This window comes from Oncorhynchus gorbuscha, linkage group LG01, assembly GCF_021184085.1.
Source record: "Oncorhynchus gorbuscha isolate QuinsamMale2020 ecotype Even-year linkage group LG01, OgorEven_v1.0, whole genome shotgun sequence".
NCBI lineage: Eukaryota > Metazoa > Chordata > Actinopteri > Salmoniformes > Salmonidae > Oncorhynchus > Oncorhynchus gorbuscha.
Genome location: NC_060173.1, coordinates 65,989,931 through 66,001,259, shown reverse-complemented (window position 1 = coordinate 66,001,259; position 11,329 = coordinate 65,989,931). Strand labels below are relative to the sequence as shown.

The 11,329-nt window shown below is 41.5% G+C and overlaps 1 pseudogene across 1 annotated transcript in view; it reads right to left on the bottom strand.

Annotated features, from left to right (window-relative positions):
• Positions 1–4,788: 4,788 nt before the first annotated feature.
• LOC124041126 overlaps positions 4,789–11,329 on the bottom strand; it is an 82,735-nt pseudogene continuing 76,194 nt past the window's right edge. Inside the window, exons 36-41 of the transcript XR_006839852.1 lie at positions 8,507–8,635; positions 8,310–8,342; positions 7,755–8,151; positions 7,281–7,478; positions 6,935–7,050; positions 4,789–6,278 (exon numbers count right to left, since the gene is read on the bottom strand). The product of XR_006839852.1 is annotated as a collagen alpha-1(XVIII) chain-like (transcript). The remainder of the gene's footprint in view (positions 6,279–6,934; positions 7,051–7,280; positions 7,479–7,754; positions 8,152–8,309; positions 8,343–8,506; positions 8,636–11,329) is intronic.

Genomic DNA, 11,329 nt, shown 5'->3' with positions numbered 1-11,329 from the left:
CAGTGCAGCAAACTCTCTCCAGAAGTTCAGTGAGGATCTCTGAATGATTCAATGTTGACCTAAATGACTAATGATGATAAATACAATCCACCTGTGTGTAATCAAGTCTCCGTATAAATGCACCTGCACTGCGATAGTCTCAGAGGTCCGTTAAAAGTGCAGAGAGCATCATGAACAACAAGGAACACACCAGGCAAGTCCGAGATACTGTTGTGAAGAAGTTTAAAGCCAGATTTGGATACAAAAAGATTTCCCAAGCTTTAAACATCCCAAGGAGCACTGTGCAAGCGATAATATTGAAATGGAAGGAGTATCAGACCACTGCAAATCTACCAAGACCTGGCCGTCCCTCTAAACTTTCAGCTCATACAAGGAGAAGACTGATCAGAGATGCAGCCAAGAGGCCCATGATCACTCTGGATGAACTGCAGATATCTACAGCTGAGGTGGGAGACTCTGTCCATAGGACAACAATCAGTCGTATATTGCACAAATCTGGCCTTTATGGAAGAGTGGCAAGAAGAAAGCCATTTCTTAAAGATATCCATAAAAAGTGTTGTTTAAAGTTTGCCACAAGCCACCTGGGAGACACACCAAACATGTGGAAGAAGGTGCTCTGGTCAGATGAAACCAAAATTGAACTTTTTGGCAACAATACAAAACGTTATGTTTGGCGTAAAAGCAACACAGCTCATTACCCTGAACACACCACCCCCACTGTCAAACATGGTGGTGGCAGCATCATGGTTTGGGCCTGCTTTTCTTCAGGAGGGACAGGGAAGATGGTTAAAATTGATGGGAAGATGGATGGAGCCAAATACAGGACCATTCTGGAAGAAAATCTGATGGAGTCTGCAAAAGACCTGAGACTGGGACGGAGATTTGTCTTCCAACAAGACAATGATCCAAAACATAAAGCAAAATCTACAATGGAATGGTTAAAAAATAAACATATCCAGGTGTTAGAATAGCCAAGTCAAAGTCCAGACCTGAATCCAATCGAGAATCTGTGGAAAGAACTGAAAACTGCTGTTCACAAATGCTCTCCATCCAACCTCACTGAGCTCGAGCTGTTTTGCAAGGAGGAATGGGAAAAAATGTCAGTCTCTCGATGTGCAAAACTGATAGAGACATACCCCATGCGACTTACAGCTGTAATCGCAGCAAAAGGTGGCGCTACAAAGTATTAACTTTAGGGGGCTGAATAATTTTGCACGGCCAATTTTTCAGTTTTTGATTTGTTAAAAAAGTTTGAAATATCCAATAAATGTCATTCCACTTCATGATTGTGTCCCACTTGTTGTTGATTCTTCACAAAAAAAACAGTTTTATATCTTTATGTTTGAAGCCTGAAATGTGGCAAAAGTTCAAGGGGGCCGAATACTTTCGCAAGGCACTGTATTTGTTTTATTTTTCAATTTTGTTTTATTATATGAAATGTTAAACATTTTCTTCCACTTTGACATTACATACTATTTTGTGTAGATCGGTGACAAACAAATTACAATTCATTCAATTTGAATCCCACCTTGTATCAAAATGTGGAAAAAGTCAAGGGGTGTGAATACTTTCTGAAGGCACTGTAATTTATTGACTTCCACTGAAACAGAAAAATTGAGAGTGGGATGTCTCGCTTTCCCTTCCATCTCTGGTGATACCATAGGGATACGAGGAGGAGTCACCCATTCCAAAGGAGAACTGGCAGTTACAACAGCATGCTTTCATAGAATGGGTCTGATATGCTGTACATGATCCTCTCTATGTGAGAGGGGTGGGATGAGAGGCCCATAAAAAATTCATGGGAGATGGAAGGAGATGTCACATTGGATATCCAGCCAGCTGGCTTTGCAGAGACAGGAGAGGGTAGTGAGCTATGTATGCAAGGTAACCGTGAACCGGGCCTGGGTAAATTATGGATTGACAGTACTTTAAGGGGTAGCTCACCCACGATGTGATGTTCTTAAAGGGATAATTCACTCAAAATGAAATTGGTTTCTTTACCTTTGTTTAGTCTACTGACAATGACAGAGTACAATCCATGCTTAGGTTGTTTTTACCTATCCACTTTCACCAACTGCTAACCTTAGCATCTAGCACCTATTTTAACTTGCCAATTCAAGGCTTTTTAACCACAACTATGGTACGTTTTGGATGGTCTGTCCTATACGTTTAAACTCTTATTGCATTCCTAGAGTGCCACTTTTGCCTTTGTCCCATTTTATATTGGTTTTGGCAGTTGTCCATTGGAAATCAGTGGAGCATCCGTTCTAAGTCAGAGTGGGAGAGAGAGAGTTGGAGTGATCAAGCAATAGCTGTGTATGCCAGGAGGAGCCACTCAAGATAACCTCATCCTCATCAAATATTTAAAGAATAAAGGAGTACTTAAATGTCAGATGGATCACTGTGGGATTTACTGTAAAGAGTAGGAAATTGTTGCTCATTATCTAACTAAATGAAAGGAAAAGTTAATAGTCAAACGTGTATTTACTGTTTAAGGGATGCCCCTCTTCAGATTTCTTAAAAATATAAAATACATTTATATAAGAGTAGCAAAAATTTATGTCCTCAACCATCCAGTAGATACACTAACTCCTCTCAGATTATGGAAAATAAACTGTGCCTCAGACCCGGCCAGAACATGCTTTACAATGATGCTATCCCACTTTTGATACCAATGGGTTCTTGACGAGGTCGCTGTTTTGAAATCGGGTTGATTTAGTATTTTTACACATTTTTAAATTTTATTAATTTAATAATAAAAATAATTAATTTTATTAATTTGCTTTTCAAATAATCAAATTCATTGAACATTGAATGAAGTTTGTATGGCATAAGTTTCAGATTAGACTATTAGACACTCCAATTTCATCGACACTGCCAGCATGGATTACACAATATGTCAATAAAATATATGATTACATAAACTGAATCTATAGTTTAATGTCTCTCCTTATGAACAGCTTTTGGTCAAGCTGAAAGAAAACCCTGCTTGTTAGCCGGGATATTGTTGAAATCGGTCGCGGGTGAGTCAATCGGTTAGTATAAACAGAGGCAGATCTTCTGACAGACATGGCTTTCGCTTCCGCCCCAAATGTAATTAAGCCCAATATCTAGTCATCTCGCTCTTGTATTATTACCGTCCGTGTGAATCATTTGGATGTGCTTAGTTATTACTTACCAGCTCCTAAATATAGCTCTCCCATGACAGCTGGGCTGTTGAGATGGTCAACAGGCATTTCAGAGCAGCCAGCTGCATGTTGTTCTAACACACCACTCTGTCAGGGAGACTTACGTGGATACTACATCACTCAGCAAATTATGTTCTTTTCCCTGAAATATTTACTCAATCGAAGACCTTGAAGTATAGCGAACAGCATGTAATGCTGGTTATTTCTCTTTCAACCAAAGACAGCCTCGACGACATTGAGCCCCCAGTCAATTAATATTAGCCCCATACAAGTCACACTACTGAAGCACGATGGGTTGAGACGCTTAAGAGAAAGCTGTGGATGAGATAAAATTTAGTAGGGTGCTATGTTTTTTTCTCCCGCTACTTTATTTAGAGGTTGGTTTGTATATATGAGCTGCACCCTCTGGCATCTTTTTGTTTTGAGCACTTAGCCGCTAGCAAATTGGCTTTCATAGTCATTATCAAAAAATGATGTCATCGTGGTAACTCAATGTTACCAATGAAGCCTTTTCCTATATTTTAGCAGAATCACCTGACAACCAGACACACCACTTTCAGCATCAGGAGCCCTCCTCTTTTCCAATTCCATCCTTCTCCATTGCCTCCGAATGGTCTTTTTGTTGTAATTTTGAACAAATCCAGTCTTGTCCGGGATGGCTCAAGAGGCCAGCGAGAGTCCCACCTTGTATGAATGTCAATCAAAGGTCACTGGAGCAACACATACCACACCATATCACTACAACTTCATTGTAGTGAACAAAATCATACAGATACACAGGACAGATACTCATCCATCTTTCACAACAATGTGTCGTTCTATAGAAAAATGTATCTAATTGAACAGAATGCACACATCACAATGACCAACAACAATGTGGAGGACCTGGACCACCAATCTGTATTGTGTGATTGTTCACTTTACAATCATCTGGACCTATGTGCCAATAGCTTTGGCACGGACCATCATCCTGTATATGCACTGAGGGCACATAATGCAGTATGCTTGAGCCCTACTCCAACGGCCTTATTTAAGGGACCACCTACAAGGAACCTTGAGCACCGTTCTCTGTCACCAAGGACATTGATTTGTGTTAAGAAGGTGCTTGCAAGGCCACACACAGCTAAATCCCATTGAGTGGGCCATAAAACAGTGCTGTTGGAGTAAAAGGTGCTGAGGTGGGATTGCAATCTCATCAAAAGGTGGTTGTCTGTGACAACCATGAATCTGGATAGGGAACTAGTTTCCTGGGGCACGGGTTAAAAATCTACTTTGGAGAAAACATAGAAGAGAAATTCCAAACAGATTAATATTCCAGTCATTACATTGAACAAATCCAATCTCAATTCATGGGACTATTAGTTCTATTCCTAGAACAGACAAATTATAATAACCACGTAATTGGATAAGAATATAAACTTTTGTATTTCTATCCATGTGATAGTAAGCAGAATATATTTCATGTCCAAGTGTTGGTAGAAATGGGTTTACATATTTTAAACCTACCGGCTCAGCACATACATTTTCCACAACAAAACCAGTCATAATGTAACACTACATTGAAATATTGGCCGCAAAAAACGTTGTATCCACAGTGTCATGAATTAAAAAACAATAACATTTATTTAGTGCCTCTGAGAAATGATACAGCACATACTGGTTACAAAAATAATGAATATCCACAGGTTCATACTGGTTCAGTCAAGACACAACAGTAGCACTATAGCCAAGATAGTCTCAGAAGTTAATTAACACAAGGCTGCTCTGGGTTTCCTCAACCAATACAGTCAGCAGTCACTCCAATAGAGATTAGCACCAAATTGAACTCAAAACATTTTCAAACCCCAATGGCAGGTTATTATCAACAGGATTATATATTTTTTGATTAAAAGCAAAATTGACCCTTACATCAAATTTGTCTCAGCATCTGCTTTACGGTTACCAAAGACATTGTAACTTGCGTCTTGGATATGAGTATGGTGAATTTAGTGTAGGCTATGCCCAATGAGGACATATAAAACAATGTTCACCAAATGTAAAATGGCAAGGAGACATTTACAGTAAACTTCTACAGATGTAGGAATTAGTCATATATATTCTAAGAGTCATCACATCTTACCTTAGTTTTATTTACTTATTTTTAAAAGTATCTTGACATCAAAGCATAATCTCTTTTGACATGCATTTCTAAAACCACACACTCCTTTTCGCAACGTACAGTTTTCCATATTAGGTTAGAAACACCCTCACCTGTGTAAATGTAGGAAATAGTCTGTGAAAAAGTGCTGACTACAATATGGATTAAGGCATTTTTCATGTGTTACTATTCCAAATCAAATTGTGTGTTCTAACATAACTTCATTTAAAAATAAATATCTATTATCTTCTTTAATTCTTAAAATATCATTTAAAAATGTTGCTGTACCCTACAAGCCTTAAATGGAATGAAAATAAAATGAAAATGTGGAAAATGGTACATTAAAATGGTTGAATATACCAAATTTAAAGACCACTTCAAAAGTAACATCAAATCAGGAATAAAATAAAACTCAAACAGACATATCATATACAAACAGATTTTTTTACGCACACAATTTTAAAAATGCTGCCGCAGTTAGCTTCTCTTCTCTTGTTCCACCCCTTGGAAAATATGTGCCAATGCCCCGAGAAAAAGGCAAACACCTCTCTGTTCGACCCGTCTCTTTGGCATTATGGAGGGGATAGAGAAGACAATGGGAAACTTCTCTGCCAGGCAAGTGCTGCAGACCCAGTTCGAAAGACGTCATATTTCTAGGGGCGGAGGGAGGAGGAATGGGCCTGTTTGGACACTTGTAATGCGTTTACTTGGACCAAAGTGACAGGGATGTTTTTGTAAATTATTTTTTGGAGTGTGAGAGAGAGCTGTTCTCGATACACAGCACTATGTAGGAGCTAGAGCAACTGCTGGGCAATTGTTGTAGGAGCTGGCCGGTCTGCAGTGAGGACGCTAGGCCTGTCACCTCACGGTCTCCGGCCCTCCATGTCTCGCAGTAGTTGTCAGTCTGGCGGTGACCCTCGTTGCTAGAGCCGTGCCAGACCATTTTTTCAGGCCTGAAAAAAAAAATTGATCCAGTTAACAGTGATAATACAGTGCCTTCATGTCAGTATGGCATAAGCCCTGGCATATCATACATATATAGACTACCACTTAAGCTACCACTCTTTATAAAACATTATTTTTGCTTATGGCGACACTCATTATGACTAATGAGAAAGTAACTATTTGCCATAATAAGAACGATACTGCACGGAAGATACAAAAAAAAGGCAAATTCTCTATAGCAGTCAAAAAGAGAATGTCCCATCGATTAAGGTACATTGATAAATTAAGCAGCTTTACATGTGCATAATTTAAGGTTAGACCATACAGTGTTGAAAGGTATTCAACTCTATTAGAGTAAAACTTTTCACAGAGAGTGTTGATATTCTAAAATTAAAGATAACACTCTACAGTGTTAAAAGGTGGTCAACTATTAGAATAAAATGATTTTTAACACGTTACACCATTGCGAATGAATGCAACAATGACAAGTGTTGGCAAACACTTTCGAAAGTGTAACATTTACTCTGTGTAGCATAATAATATAGATTTTTTTTTGCTAGCTAGCTTCAGGGACTTTAATAAACTTTGTAGATTTAACACTATTAGAGTTGATTCAACACTGGAGATGTTACTGTGTAGCTGTGTCTGAGAGGCAACCACTCACCATGCACTGTCCCTAAGGATATCTCTGCCATCAAAGGAGTAGATTGGTGCATTTTCCTTCATCCTGACCCCAGTCTTACTGAACATAGACTCCCAGCTATTAAACAGCACTTGGTCCTAAAGGGAGAGAGCATATATGTTCGTCAGCAAGAGAAACAAGGTTAAAATGAAAACCCATGGCAGCATTTCATTACTTATTTGATGCTGAACAGTGTTGGATTGAAACGATCTCTAGAATTTCATGAAATGCTAATGAATAGGTTACTTCACTAAATGCAATGTCAATTTGGTATCAGAAGTGGGATCCCACAGTCTAGACTTGTGTTTTCAGTAGTATGTTTACACACCTTCAGGTTTATGATGGGAATGCTGTCTCTGTCGGACTTGCGAACAATGCTGTAGAGGTCCTGGAGCTTGGAGGACAAGAAAGCCCTGAAGGTGCCCTTCAGGCCCACAGCACGAGCCTGCTGGAAACACAGGAAGTCTGACCCACGAATGCCCCGCATGTTGCCCACTTGGGGCATGTTTAGGGCGATCAGGTGGAGCTGATCAGAAAAGAGAGATGAGTTATAAAAACAGCTCAGGTCTACACACACTATTTACACACACCTTCTGTAGCTCAGTTGGTAGAGCATGGCGCTTGTAACGCCAGGGTAGTGGGTTCAATTCCCGGGACCACCCATACGTAGAATGTATGCACACATGACTGTAAGTCGCTTTGGATAAAAGCGTCTGCTAAATGGCATATATATATAGATGAAAACATTTGAACAATACATACTTTCTGGGAAGGCACATTAAATGATGATAAAGGTACTCACTCCTGGCCCTGATGTATGCAAGTGACCGCCAGGCTGGGGAACAGGAAGGGGAACGGGTCTTCTCTGGGGGGGTGACTGGGAATCGGCTTTCGGGCTGGTTGGGATACCTGTTCTCAGGCTGCACATGGCTGTAGCGGCCATCTGTCTGAGGGGGGTACCTAGCGTCAGTCTGAGAGGGGTATCTGGGGTCATACTGAGGGGGATATCTGGGGTCGAGGTTGCGGTTGTCGGGTCTGGCAGGCCTGGGGATCTCCACCGGCTTGTGAGGAGGAGGCTTGATGGGGTGGGTGGCGGTACCGCCTTGGGAGAAGTGTTCAGCTCCATTGTTGGCTGAGTGATCCTGGGACTGGGGATAGTTGACGACGGGGGGGGGCTGGACAGCCGCTACTTCATTGTCCTGAAGATTAAGAGCATTATTTATTTGACATGAAAAGTCATACTTGATTTTATGACCATGACCTTGTTTCCTCAAATATATCAATAGCTATTCATTAAATAAGTTGATACATTTTCTCTCTTTTATTTACACATTTGTACATTGATAGAACAACTTACCAGATCTCTGTAGAAGGGACTGTAGTCACCGAGCTGAAAAACAATAAGCATATGAAAAAAAGTACATTCATTCTTTGCTGAGTTGTGTTTTTCTAAGTTTCTTTTAGTCTGCACTTCAACTTTTTGAATGTGCATCTCCAGCTCCTTCCTACCTTACGAACCCATTTCTCATATGAAATACAAATGTATGACTGTACCAGGACTTGTTTAAATCCATTGCGGACTCGAATGTAGAGATCTGTTTTGTCGACAATGTAGATGAGGGTGCCCTCCGACTGGCGTCTTGCAGTAGCAATCATCGTGTCGTATGACCTCAAAACTGTCACCTGTGGAGACCAGTACCTATTATAGTACATTTACAAGACGACATATGTCAATCAGCCAAACAACCAGTGAATCATATTAGTTATGATGAATACATTCACTTTTGACCAATGCAAAATACAGTACACCTTTACAATCTTTGAATCTGCTTTTTTTCTGAGATTCTTCCACTTAACTGAATACATCAATCTCTGGTTTATGGTACATATACAGAGCCTTCAGAAAGTATTCCTACCCCTGGATTTATTCCACATGTTGTTGTGTTACAGCCTGATGCTAATGTTTTGAAAATGAAATACAGAAATATCCAATTTACTTAAGTATTCACACCCCTGAGTCAATAGTTTGTAGAAGCACCTTTGGCAGCGATTACACCTGTGAGTCTTTCTGGGTAAGTCTCTAAGAGCTTTCCACACCTGGATTGTGCAACTATTATTATTATTTTTTTTTTTCAAGCTCTGTCAAATTGGTTGTTGATCATTGCTAGACAAAAAAAATTTACGTCAAAACTGTAACTCGTCTAAACTGTTCATTGGTAAGCAAGTCCAGTGTAGGTTTGGCCTTGTGTTTTAGGATATTGTCCTGCTGAAAGGTGAATTCATCTCCCATTGTCTGGTGTAAAGCAGACTGAACCAGGTTTTCTTCAAGGATTTTGCCTGTGCTTAGCTCCATTCCGTTTATTTTTTATCATGAAAAACTCGCCAGTCCTTAACGATTACAAGCATACCCATAACATGATGCAGTCACCACTATGCTCAGTAATGGGTTGTATTGGATTTGCCCCAAACATAACACTTTGTGACATAACACTATAATAAAGTTAATTGCTTTGCCACATTTTTTTGCAAACAGGACGTATGTTTTGGAATATTTGTATTCTGTACAGGCTTTCCTCTTTTCACTCTGTTAATTAGGTTAGTATTGTTGAGTAGCTACAATGTTGTTGATCCATCCTCAGCTTTTGTCACGACTTCCACCAAAGTCGGTTCCTCTCCTTGTTCGGGCGGCATTCGGCGTCACTGGTCTTCTAGCCATAGTCGATACACTTTTAATTTTCCATTTGTTTTGTCTTGTTTTCCTACACACCTGATTTTAATTTCTCTCATTAATTGTTGTTCCCCCCATATCTTTGTGTGGAATTGTCTGTTGTAAGTGCTTGTGCATATGTTTACTGGTGCATGTCGGGTTTTGTACCCATGTTTGTTATTTATTTATGCCGTTGGATTTTAAATTAAACTGCTCCGGCTATTACCTAGTTCTGCTCTCCTGCATCTGACTTCCCTGCCACCAGTTACGCACCCCTTACAGAATTCCACACTTAACATATGGAGTCAGCAGGAGCAGGTGCCCCTGGTATAGGGGTCGAGGAGCGCGTCCAGGAGCAAGCGGCGATGATCCACCATCTCGGCGCCGCCATGGACCACATCGTCCAAACCATGGACCGCTGGGAGAGACAGGGAGTTCCTCCAGCGCCTCCACCAGCACAACCAGGGCCTCCACTACTCGCCTCCCATTCACCCGGTCCCAGTGGGATTCGCCCTTCCCCGGAGTACGACGGGACGGCTGCACGTTGCCAGGGTTTCCTATTGCAGTTAGATCTCTACCTGGCAGCCATACACCCGACTCCTTCGGGCCTTGAGAGGGTGTCCGCGATTGAGTCAATGCATGGGGCGCGCTTGCTTCTTCACCAAACTAGATCTCAGGAGCGCTTAGAACCTGGTGTGTATCCGGGAGGGAGACGAGTGGAAGACAGCTTTCAGTACTACCTCAGGGCATTATGAGTACCTTGTCATGCCGTACGGGTTGATGAATGCTCCACCAGTCTTCCAAGTCAATGTAGACAAGATTTTCAGGGACCTGCACGTGTGTAGTGGTGTATATTGATGACATTCTCATATACTCCGCTACACGCACTGAGCATGTGTCCCTGGTGTGCAGGGTGCTTGGTCATCTGTTGGAGCATGACCTGTACGTCAAGGCTGAGAAATGCCTGTTCTTCAAACAGTCCGTCTCCTTCCTAGGGTACCACATTTCCACCTCAGGGGTGGAGATGGAGAGTGACCGCATTTCAGCCGCGCGTAATTGGCCGACTCCCACCACGGTAAAGGAGGTGCCGCGGGTTCTAGTTTTTGCCAATTACTATTGCAGGTTTATCCGGGGTTTTGGTGTGTAACCACCAAGACTCTTCCTTGAGTTGGCCGCCTGGCCAAACTGAGCAATTGGGTGAGAAGGGCCTTGGTCAGGGAGGTGACCAAGAACCCGATGGTCACTCTGACAGAGCTTCAGAGTTCCTCTGGGAAGATGGGAGAACCTTCCAAAAGGACAACCATCTCTGCAGCACTCCACTAATCAGGCCTTTATGGTAGAGTGGCCAGACAGAAGCCCCTCAGTAAAATGCAAATGACAGCCCTCTTGGAGTTTGCCAAAAGGCACCTAAAGGACTCTCAGACCACAAGAAACAAGATTATCTCATCTGATGAAAACAAGATTGAACTCTTTGGCCTGAATTCCAAGCGTCACATCTGGAGGAAATCTGGCACCATCCCTACGGTGAAGCATGATGGTGGCAGAATCATGCTGTGGGGATGTTTTTCAGTGGCAGACTGGGAGACTAGTCAGGATCGAGGCAAAAATGAATGCAGCAAAGTACAGAGAGATCCTTGGTGAAAACCTGCTCCAGAGCTCTCAGGACCTCA